The sequence below is a fragment of the Falco rusticolus genome, chromosome 8 (assembly GCF_015220075.1).
Source record: "Falco rusticolus isolate bFalRus1 chromosome 8, bFalRus1.pri, whole genome shotgun sequence".
NCBI classification, from domain to species: Eukaryota; Metazoa; Chordata; class Aves; order Falconiformes; family Falconidae; genus Falco; species Falco rusticolus.
The window spans coordinates 60,823,903-60,835,269 of NC_051194.1; the positions used below are offsets into that span (position 1 = coordinate 60,823,903).

Here is an 11,367-nt window from a genome sequence, read left to right on the forward strand (position 1 = left end):
ATTAATTCAGGTTTTATAGAAGACTGTCTTGAAGACCTCTTGCTTGAGCACTTAATAATTATTTTTATCTCCTTTAAAAAATTTGATGTCACATTCTGGAAAGTGAATCCTGTGTTTGCCAGGGGACAGGCTTAAAAGAAAGGTTCAGCCTTTAGGCAAAGGGCAGGTTATTCCAAACACTCTCCTTACTTATTATGGCAAGGTGTCCTGGAACTAAAGAGCATGGCTGGAAATGAGTTGAAGGATACCTATTTTCAGTGAAAGGGAGGTAGAAGACAAAGTAGTTCATTCAAAATAAAATGTCACTATTTTACTTAATAGCTGAGTATGAGTCATTAGGCTCCAGCCACTCCTCTCTTCTATGCCAAAGCACTTCTATGCCACTTCCAGAGTGGGGGGAGGATGACTTAGGAGGTGACTTCATGTCAGCTCATTCAATCAGGGCTGTCTCCTGATTCCAAAAACAGATGCTAGCACAAAGAAAGTAGAGGAATGGATTTTGAAACCATGTAAACAGATAAAGGTGAACTGATAAACAACAGGGAACAGGATGATATGATTCAGGTTCCCTAATATATATCACAGGTGTACTCTTCTGAAAGCCCAAACACGGGGGGATGTCCTTCAGCACCTGCTATGGTGACTATTTACTGAGCAGCTATCAGTATCTACACAGTGTATATTTAAACATATATCCTATTGCTGTACACAAATTATAACTTCCTCACCCTCTCGTTCTGACAGCTAATTCATTAAACACCAGTGTGTAACATAAGGTGTTCAACAGTTAGCTCAGTGGAAAAAATGATCAAATTGTTCCTCTGCCTCCTTCTCCCTCAGCCCGCTGCCAGAACACTGGGCAGCTGCCAAGGGGGAGTGTACAGCAGTCACACGAGTTGATCATATTCTATGTAATGATCACAGGAGACTGTCTGAAGGAAAGATGTGGGTGAGGAGAAACAAGGCTGCATGCTCTTGACAGTTGCTGAGCATCCCTCTAGCATCCATCCCACCGAGGTTCCCTTCTCTAGCAACCCCATACCTTTAACAGCTTGAACAGGAACCAGTATTTCTAAGGCCAACCAAGACAAAAAGAAGCCAAAAGCTGCACAGAAGTTAACTTCTACTTCCTTTCTCTCTTCATTCATTTTTCAGCATTTCGTATTATTCCTCCTACCCAAAGAAGGTCCAGCACCTTCCTTCCCTCCTCCTGCATCCCTCATTTAGGCTTTTAACAAATTTAGACCACAGAAAACTTTTATTTTGATTTTTCTTCTTCTTTTGATTTTTTTTTTGTGCCTTTGCAAACGAGAAAACATTGTTGCCAAGCTTTGGGCAAACAGGTCTTCTCCATCATTGTTACGCTAGTTACCTGAGAGAATAAGCCTTACCAACATCATGCCTACTCTCAGTTTAAGTTTCTTTAACCCATTTTGAACTAAATGTATGCATTGAAATGGAATAACTTGAGAGGGAAACATTACTTCAGGAAACGCAAGTATTACCACCTCTTCCCCAGACACATCCAAGGATCAGTTAGCTCTCCTAGCTACAGCTGTGCACAGCTGTTCATCAGTCACCTCATGAGCCACCACTCCCAGCTCCTATAGACAACCACCATTTCGCCAGACTGTTCTCATATGCCTGTACCAACAATAATTGCTTCTGTCTATGTGATAGAAATACGTGTTATTTAACTTTAGCCTTTTAAATATCCATAACATTCTCTATCTGTAACCTGTCCTTCTCCTAATTAATCATGACACCAGTTCTGCTATCTGCAAACTTTGGTAATATGGGCTACAGGCGTTATTAAACAACCTGTCTCTGCCTCCTCTTTCCAGATCTATCTGCTGCAAGAGAATGCTCCTGTTCAGACACTGGCATCGTGACTTCCCCAGCTCTGGGGCTGTTTGTAAGTACAGCCACATACATCAAGCAGGCTTCAGCATTTATGGAAGTTGCTCTCAAAGAATAAAAGGGCCTCAGTATCACATATAAAATCACACAGAAATATTTCTGTTAAGAAAGATGCACCACGACACATAACATTAGTCCCAGACAAAAACAGGCCAAATCAATTCTTGATAAAATTCTCACTTAATACAACAAGTTTCACATGAAATAATTTAAACTGAGTAACAAAAATGCTTATCATGTGCCACTTTTACATCAGAATTGAAGATACAATTATCAAGTTCGCTTAGCTTGATCTTCAGTTTAAAATGTTTCGCTTGCTTAGTAGCCCACTTGTTTATGTAAACTCTGAATTATAAAGCCATTTTATAGATAAAATACAACTGCATTCTTTTTCCACTGCGTAATTCCAAATCAAAACATGTCCAGCACTTCCATTTCTAATGGAATGACCTAATGAAAGCATCTGAAAACTGATGATTTTTTTTTCATCATCAGAGAAAAAGGGCTGGTATCATCCCAGTCTGCGTGACACTGCCAGCGTCGAGGTCCTTTCCTAAAAAGGCTTATTACCAAGTTCTCCCTCGAGTAATTTCACTTTACTCTATGTAAGTTGCATCATCCACAGAAAATGTAGAAATAAACCTCTGTAAATCTCCTTCTGTTCTCCTACGCAGCGTGAACAGTACCTACATCTTAAGTAATTTGGCCATTTTGATGGAACTGCAGCGTGGTTGCATGTGATTGTGATTATTCAGTGCAAACTGAAAAGCTAGATGTCCCTATGCCATACTGTACTAACACTGCTGGTGAAAAACCCTTGGGAAGGATGCAAAGACCCTGACAAAGAGGCCTGTCTTTGCTGCCAGGATCATGTTCATTTTGTTATCTGTGAAAGATTAGGCTGGAAGCTTCCACTGTTTAATTTAAAAAGTTCTCTTTTTTCAGACTATATGTAACTTTATGGCAAATGAAGTGGAAGACAACAGTGAAAAATGGGAACTGATTTCACCCGTACAGCACAGGCAGCTGGCACTATAGTATCTCTTTTACTATCTCCATGGATTCTCAAAACTCTGGGCTAGAAAAAAGTCAGTAATTCAGTTTCATGCCCTTCCAGTCCTTTGTACTTCTGTCAGTCCTCCACCCCAAGTACAAACTGCTTCTTGTTGTGCTGATGACATTCCATAAATATCTTTTTTGTACCTTGATCTTAGACTTCTCGGATCCTTTCACAGGGGACACAAAAGGAAAGACATTCCTCATTGTTAAGCCTCACAAGTTCCAACCCAGGGCCTGCCTTTTCAGGCTGTAATTATAGTTTACAACATTCAGCTTTGAACACTGTCTTTCCCGAAAGCCTCACCTTTTTGCCCCAAATGTTCTGTTGTTCTGTTCAGGATCTTCTAAGAATTCCTGGTGCGCTTAATGAGCCAGAAAGCTGTAACATCACACTGAGATCTGTTCCCTCACCTATCATATGCTCTGTTCACCTATTGCCTTTTCAGTGTTGTCAAAAGAAAAGGTGATATTTCTACCTTCACACTATCTTGCTTTGCTGTGTGAACTCCCTCCCTATTTTTTATACATTCCTGCTTGTGCTGCTGGAAAACTCAGCTGTCCTCTAGGTTTCAAAATCACAGTGAGACAAACAACTGATCTATTCAACAAAACTTTTTCCTCTTGTCCTTGAGGAGGTTCCTTTTCATCCATCTGTACCTAACATTAACCTAACATGCCTCTTAGGAATCTAGCATAAATTATTAATTCTTTTTGAAGGAAATGCTTGATAGAAACCAAAAGCTATTTTTCAGCTTGAAGTTTTGAAGCAAAATTATTATTACATACGCATCCACAAATAAGAAAGGAAAATAAAGCTTTACTGACTTTTTTTCCCCCAAAGATTATTCCATTTTAGTTTCAGGTGACTTGTGTTTTCAACATTTGGACATCCTAGGTCAAAGCAGGCTCTGTACTGGAAGCCTGAGTAATCCAAAGTGTGACAAAGTATAAACTGTATTAATTTTCTTTAGACTTCCAAGGCAGCAAACAGCCTAGCTTGCAATTGAAGTAGGTAGTATATTTCAGAGAAAAATAGTTTTCGTTGCTTTCAGTCCATATGAGACAGAGAGGTTTGTTACAGAACTTTGATATTTATTCCATTTTATTTTGGCTTATGTTTCAGTTTCTTCCACACACCTATAAATTAAACACTACTCCTCCTGCACACACCCATAACAGACTTAGAACCACAACATGGGGGACAAAAGGGTGAGAAATCACTCTTCTGATATCAACACATCAATGCCCAAAAAGGAGAACAAGAAGGAAAATTGCTCAACTCACCAGTCCGTGCCAGATACCTGCCTACCAAACACAACTGGCAAGGTCTGCTAGTGTGATGGAAACAAAAATGCTTCCTGTTACAACATTGTAAGAGTGACACTCAGAAATTACTTTTCATCAGTAAACATTCAATCAGCTTCAAGTAACAGAAAATAGGAAGAACCTGCTGCACTGTCCATAGAAATGTTTTAGCATTACAGTTCTTTGCTTGTGGGGTCTTAGCAATAAATAGCAGCATCCAAGTAAAAATAAGCTGTACAAAATTTCACTCAAACCATTTAATATGGTATTCTCTTACACCATTTGCCTTTTGGGTTTTTTTTTTATCTAAATTGAAAACTCATAATCCAGAAAGTTAACAGTTCCTTCCGTGGGCCTGAAGCACACTCATTCAAACAAAATGCAGATGTAAGCAAATTTCAGCATTTGCCATAAGGCCGACTGAAGCCTGGCTTTCTAGATTTGTACAGGAAACCTTTGTTGTATTTGGCAGCCACTCTTTTGTGGAGCTCTCAGGATTTTTTTATTTTTTTTTTGTCTACAGACATAATTGCTCAATAGAGGAAGAAAATTTAGCCACAAAAAGTCAGTTGCAAATACCTTTGCTATTTTACTTTGACAACCTAGATTATTTTGGATATTTCAAAAGCTACACATCCTCTAGGGCAAGATTATTTAACACTGCAAACTAACTTTGGTCCTGCTTCTCTGATCTGATACTTAAAAGCACAGATTCCACAGAAGTCATCATGTGGCTAACAAACAATACAGTTTATAAAGAAACCGAGTACTTATCAAACTCTCTGCCTTGCCAGCCAAGTACTTTAGTTCCTCCTATACCATCATGTAAGAGACTAAACATTTCTGACTCCTTTTTCTCCTCCACACAGAGCACTGCATTAACAACAAACCTAGTCTCTGGGGGAAGGGAGGGCCTCAAATAGCTCAACAGCTAGTCTGCTGGCTGACCAAAGAGAAGATTTTAATGGTTCTGGCAGGAGCTCTGTCTGGCCTTTCACAGCCAGTAACCGTGAGTTCTCCTAAATGATGACAGCTGCAAGTCTTAGGGAAGAGTGGAGGCAAAATATTGTATTTGACGTTTGTGGATAAATCTTATTTAATCATCTTTGAAATAGGAAAGACCTGCATATGTCAATATAACTGATAATTAAAGGACATTAGCTACCTAGACATCTACTAAGGCTGCAAAACAGCAGGACAAACTATCCACTAGTTTGTGCAATGTGTTGGGGCATTTTTCTTCAGAAACAGAGGCAACTGCTAGGGAGTGTCAGCTTCTTTTCTTCTGATAATGCTCAGGAAACTACTCAAATTTTGAAATTTGGAAGAAAATAATTTGGATATGAAAGCAGGCAAGGTTGTAGCAGTAGCACAGTAAAGACAAAGGGCTTCAGACAAAAACACATTTCACACAGTTTTATTGCAGTTTACAAGCAGAATAGCAGTGAAGACAATGCAAAGCCTATTACGGATCCTGAAGTGAAACTACACAGAATAGACCACAAGAATTTAGATTAATTACCTTCAAAGAGGGTGGAAAAAAATTAATAAGGTCAAGCTGAAGTCTGCCATGGAAACCGTAACAGCTTGAGGATGTATTAATTTACCAAGAGCAAGGCATGACTTAAATACATAGTCAAGACAGGAGAATGTATTGAAATGAAAGAGAAAAAGAAACAGAACCAGCACAAATAAGCAAAATATCCCAATTAAACAATTTGGAGGGAAAGGATCTAGAGGAACAGGTATCTCAGGAAGTTTCTCTCTCTCAGGAGTAACACGTATGCAAAAACCAGGTAAATCAAATTAACATTAATTTTACTACAACGTCCAAAGAATTTTAATTGGCATAAACTCACACAGATGTCCTCCAACAGTACAACCTGAGGTGTTTATTCGTAAAAGTGAAACATTTTAGTCCAACAGAAAGAGAGCAAAACTAGATGAAGTATCATTTGGAACAGTAGGCTGGCTTAAGTGTTCATGAACACCAAGGTACCCCAAATAAATGTTTTCATTCCACAGTGTGTTTTCTCTCCATTTAACTAATTATAAATTGTAACAAATACCTTATAAACTCCAACAGTTCTTTAATTCCTGAAGGTAGGTTTCTTTTACAGTGTTTGCTCCAGATGGACCAGACGTATGGTTTTTAGCAACTTAGGTACTTTCTGCAGGAATACATTTCTAGCCTGTCATGAAATAAGTCCAGAAGTTTATCCAAATATTCCTCTTGGGATCCTTCAATAAGACCTGCCATCATCTGTGTCATTTGAAGACAGCAAGGATGTTGCTACTCCTGCCTGCAAAAATATGGCACTACAGTTAGTTCATTGGACCAGTACTTTCCTTCTAAGTCACAAAATCAGCTGGAGTTCATTACTATGAACTTTTTACTCTGTCAGTGCCCTGCAAATACACCGCGTGTATCAGGAGCACACTGTGCCAATATAGCATGCAGCCTCCAGAAAAAATATGTGCCACTAAAAGCTACAAAGCATTAGCAACAATCGCTAAAGGCAACAAACATAAACACAATCTTCGCTCCACCACCTACCAAGTTCTAGTAAACTGGGAAAGGGTGTGTAAAGTATGTAATGGATCGATATGTGCATACCATTTTATAAGATCCTTTAGTTATAATTACTGCCTATGAATTCAGATTGTTGAAAGAACAGGCATAGAGTGGTACAGCTGAGCAACTGTGTCTGCGTTAGGCAGGAGAGATTTTGGAGGGTGTCATGCCTAAACAACACTGCACACATTTACCTAACCTGTTAATTGCATGTAAGCTAGGAGGTATTCTCCTGTTAATTTCTGTCAGTCCAATAGACTTCAAAATACAAAGCTATTCTGTGATGACCAACTGTTGTTCCTAGTAGCTAAAAAGCCCCAGTTTGGAATACATCATGGTATGAGGTTTTTATTTTTCTTCTGCTACTTAAAGCAGCAACATTTAATCAGAATAATAAAAACATTGTACATTAAAAGACACAACTCTGAAATAAAGAGTAAATTTGGATTCACTCTCCCCTCCAACATCCTTCTGCCAGTAGAGATGATGTTAACAACCACTTGGCAACAAAAGATTTTTCCCTGCTATGAAACTCAATACAACCGTTGAAAAAAAATCCACTCCACAGCCGCTGCAAGAGAAAAACCCAAACCTAATAGGCATCACTTGGCCCTTGGAAATAATTTGGGAAATTAGTTTTACCCCAACATCAATATACTTAAAGAGGTCTGTTGGCATCGTTTACCTCAGAGGAGACCTGTAAATAGGAAAGGGTACATACCCTTCAGCAAACATCAGCCTACGTGTGTCAGACAAATGCCAAGGCATGAAAGAAACATCAGTGCAAAATGCAGGAAGAAAGCAGAGGATACATTTCTCATGAGAAACAGGTGTGTGAGAGGGAAAAAACAGGTAAACCCTGCAAGCTTCAATATCAGAAGAGGGAAAGTGGGTCATGACCTGACCCATTGTATTACATTACTTGGGAAAGGACTCCCATCAGTTCTGAAGCATCACCCTCACTGATCTTATCTATCAATCTTTGAGGCCCCTCCCAGAGTTTTCTGCCATTAAAGATAAAAAAAAAAAAATCCTAAAGAGAGATGGTTAAGTAAATAATGAAAATACAGAAAAAAATAAGAGTCTATGCTTGCTTTCTGAATTGCTTCTGGAAAAGTAGTGCAGACGGTTAATCCAAATTAAGTAATGCAAAAAAGTACCATTTTTATTCATGGGTTCCAATTTTTTACAGTGCAACTTTTCACCAAGACACTAGAAGTTGCACCCAGACCCCAGTCTCTTTGGCCTGCCAGTCACTAAGCACGTAATCCACTGCTGGACCCTATTCTTGCTGCTTTCAACAGGAATGGGATGGGATTTAAAAAAACTGAGGGATTATCAGTAGTGGAAAAGTAACACAGGTCAGATGAACAAGAGAACAGTAAAGCTTACAATCCAGTACTTTGTGGCTGGGAACACTAGCAGCAGAACACTGTTTACACACAGTAATGCAGAGTTACAGCTTGTTTGTACCAGAGGCAAGGCCATGAACATTTGTTAGACTACACGCACAGAGTTTCTAAAGGACTGAGAGTCTCTCCATTTAATCCAGAATCTTTCTGTAAATACTGCAGTACTCTCCTTCCCTGGCTGGACAAAGCTTGGCCTCCTTTGCCAGTGGTAAGGAGGTAAAAAAAAAAACAAACCACCAACTTTCAAAGCCATTATGGAACAGGGAACAGTAGAGATTCAGCAGCTGCTTGAGGTAAATAAGCTCACGAGGCTCATTTGATCCCCACTCCTCTCAAACTGTATCTTTGCTTACTAAAAGCCACTATTTAAAGTGAACAAAACTTGAAGCAAGATCTTCATGCAAAATAATATATTCTTACAGTATGTCTGCCTTTTTATAGCACATTCTCTGCACAGACCAGTTTCAGTTCCAAAAAAAGTTAAAAATATAGGCTCTGTTTTGCTAACTAGGGTATCTTTGGGATACTCAGCATCTCTTTAGGAAGTTACAAGTTGCCTGTTTTAATTTTTGTGGAAAGGAAAAAATATCCAGCAGTAGCCAATACCTTATCAATAAAGTAATTTAAAGTAATTTAATGTCATGGCTGCTTATAACGGACTTATTTATTCAGAGCTTCTTTTTGTTACCAGAATAGCAGAGAGATGCCAGAATACAAAACCAGCATTGCACCTCTACATCTGGCTGCTAGCAATAAGCAGTTAGTAACAATTGTATTTGACTGGCACTGCCATCACAGAACTGTACAACATAACAGCTATTTTTCATTGAGCAAAAACAAGCTTTAAAATGCATATGGATTAACACTCTGGCTCCGCTCTCTCTATTGGGTCAATCTGGAAGACACTCCTGGCACTTTATTTACCAGGCGCTTGCTGGCTCAGTTGAATCCCTGACTCTTCTGTGATTGCTTTGGTATAAAGCACATACAGATGCATAAAATGCAGATGATGCACAGCTTTTAAAAACTGCCATATGGGACAACACATATACAGGACCGTAAGTAAGTCCCATATATAGGCTAGAAGACTATTCACAACCTGTGTATACAAAAGCACAGCTGTACTTGTATGTTCAGTTGGTACCTCGTCTCCACAGAATGTCCTTTCCAAGAGGAAAGGCACAATCCAGTGAAGGAAGAAGAGGTCAGGCTCATCTACACCACCACAAGGTGAGCTTCTGCTGGCCTTTTACATTATGCTTTTTTCTATTTCCATAAAAGGAAGAGATTACTAACTACTAGAAATGGCCAGACAACAAAGCCTATTCCCTTTTTTCCCATTAAAAACAATATTAAAATATCAAGAAATTCATGAAAAGGGAAGAAATTTATGTGAAATCCATGTTGGCAAATTCTAATATGAGTTTTCAGTTTTGCTTCCTTGCAAGGCTTCTCACCTTGTCATTACCTCCCTACTAGGTAACTGATATCTCCTTATCAGAAAGTGTTGGTAACAAAAATTCTAACCAGCTCTACTGACAAACTAAATATGCTTCAAAAATTTGAGTACTTATCAGCCAGTATTTCCAAGATACTTAAAGAACTTATAAAATCAAACCATTATCACATGACATTATAATCAAGAACTCAGTAGTATTAAATATTCTTCTAACCTCCAAAAGAGAACACTACATTCAAAATCAAATATTTAAAATTAAACTCAAAGTATAACAAGTACTCTGTTTCACAATTTACCAGAGACCAAAGCATACACAGGGATGAAATTATTTAAAAGGCCAACTCTGGAATCACTATCAAAATTCAAATTTCCATTTATAAAGCCTGCCTCTACTCACTCTTGACATATGCTAACTTAGACCCTCGATACAGAGATGTCTCAAAACAAAAATTCTTTGACAAAATTATTAGTCTGAGTTACATATGTCAAATAAAAAATACTAGCTGAAATAATTTTATGATGATATTTGGCACCAGGATGTTGCAGACATTCCTCTGGCACCCTCTAGTGCTCACGGTAGTCACGAATCATGGCCATGGGGACACGGTCCCATTACAAACCAGTCTTCCTCTCTAGGAAGAGACGCTTTCCCAACATGAAAAAGAAAACTACTAACGTGCAGCACTGTAGGGGCTTCTCATAACGCCATGTGTCCCTCAGTTATAACCTCTGCCCTGGTAAATTTCCTTTCGGTAAATGAGATGCTAGGTTTTGTGTACCACAGGAAGGAAAATAAGGTGATTTCCCCTCAAATATATTCCCCAAAGAGGAAATTTAACATATGAATTCACTACCTTCGCTTTAAGCACCTGCCTTCACTTTCTAAAATATTCACCAGAATGAGAGAACAACACAGCTGCTCAGCCCAACCACCGTGACTAGGCAGAAGTTGTAAATTCTGCTCTCTACTTCAGAAGGCACACACTGTTTAATTGTTAAAGTACTTGAGATTAGGAGCCAAGTTTCTGGATGCATTATGCTCTCGCACATCCTTACCTGGTTCCCTACAACCGTGATACCCCAATGTGTGCACTACTTTCCCGGCACAATCCTCACTTTATTTCAGTGGTGTAAACAGCAGCCAAAAATACACAGCTGTGCAAGAACCGTCACTATTTCTGAAGCAGAAGTGCAGGGCCCAGACAGCATAAATCATGCCTTATTGCAGACGTTCAGATTGCGCCTGACAGTTTCCCTTCAGACATAAGAACGTTATGTCCTCAGTTAACTCGGCGAACTCACAATGCGTTCCAGCCAGGGAATAACTGGCGTTTTAACAAAGCGTACCTAACTATCTCTTCTGCACAGCCTTTCTGCCTGCTTTTAGCCAGGGAATTAGGCATTTCTCCCCTCACGCTATGGTACCCGCGCGATCCCTGACGCGGCCTGAGGGCTTGCTGTCCCCTGCAGCCGCCGGGCAGCCCTTGCCGCGCCGGTGCAGCAGCCACCGCCGGGGCCCCGAGCAGATCTGTGAGCTTGGAGACTTGGGCTAAGCTCGGGAGGCGGCAGCGGCAGCCCAAGCCCGGCCCCGGCCCCGGGCCCCCCGCGCTCCCGGCCGCTGAGCGGAGGACGCAGCC

At 39.8% G+C, this 11,367-nt stretch overlaps 1 long non-coding RNA gene across 2 annotated transcripts; it reads right to left on the minus strand.

The window, feature by feature from the left end:
• Positions 1-6,156: 6,156 nt before the first annotated feature.
• On the minus strand, positions 6,157-11,337 carry LOC119152979. 2 transcript variants are annotated; one of them, XR_005105998.1, is made up of 2 exons: positions 11,078-11,337; positions 6,157-6,587 (listed from the first exon to the last, which is right to left on the minus strand). It is a non-coding gene; the product is annotated as an uncharacterized LOC119152979 (long non-coding RNA). The 2 variants fall into 2 exon arrangements; XR_005105997.1 differs by having other exon boundaries at positions 10,787-11,337.
• Positions 11,338-11,367: the final 30 nt, after the last annotated feature.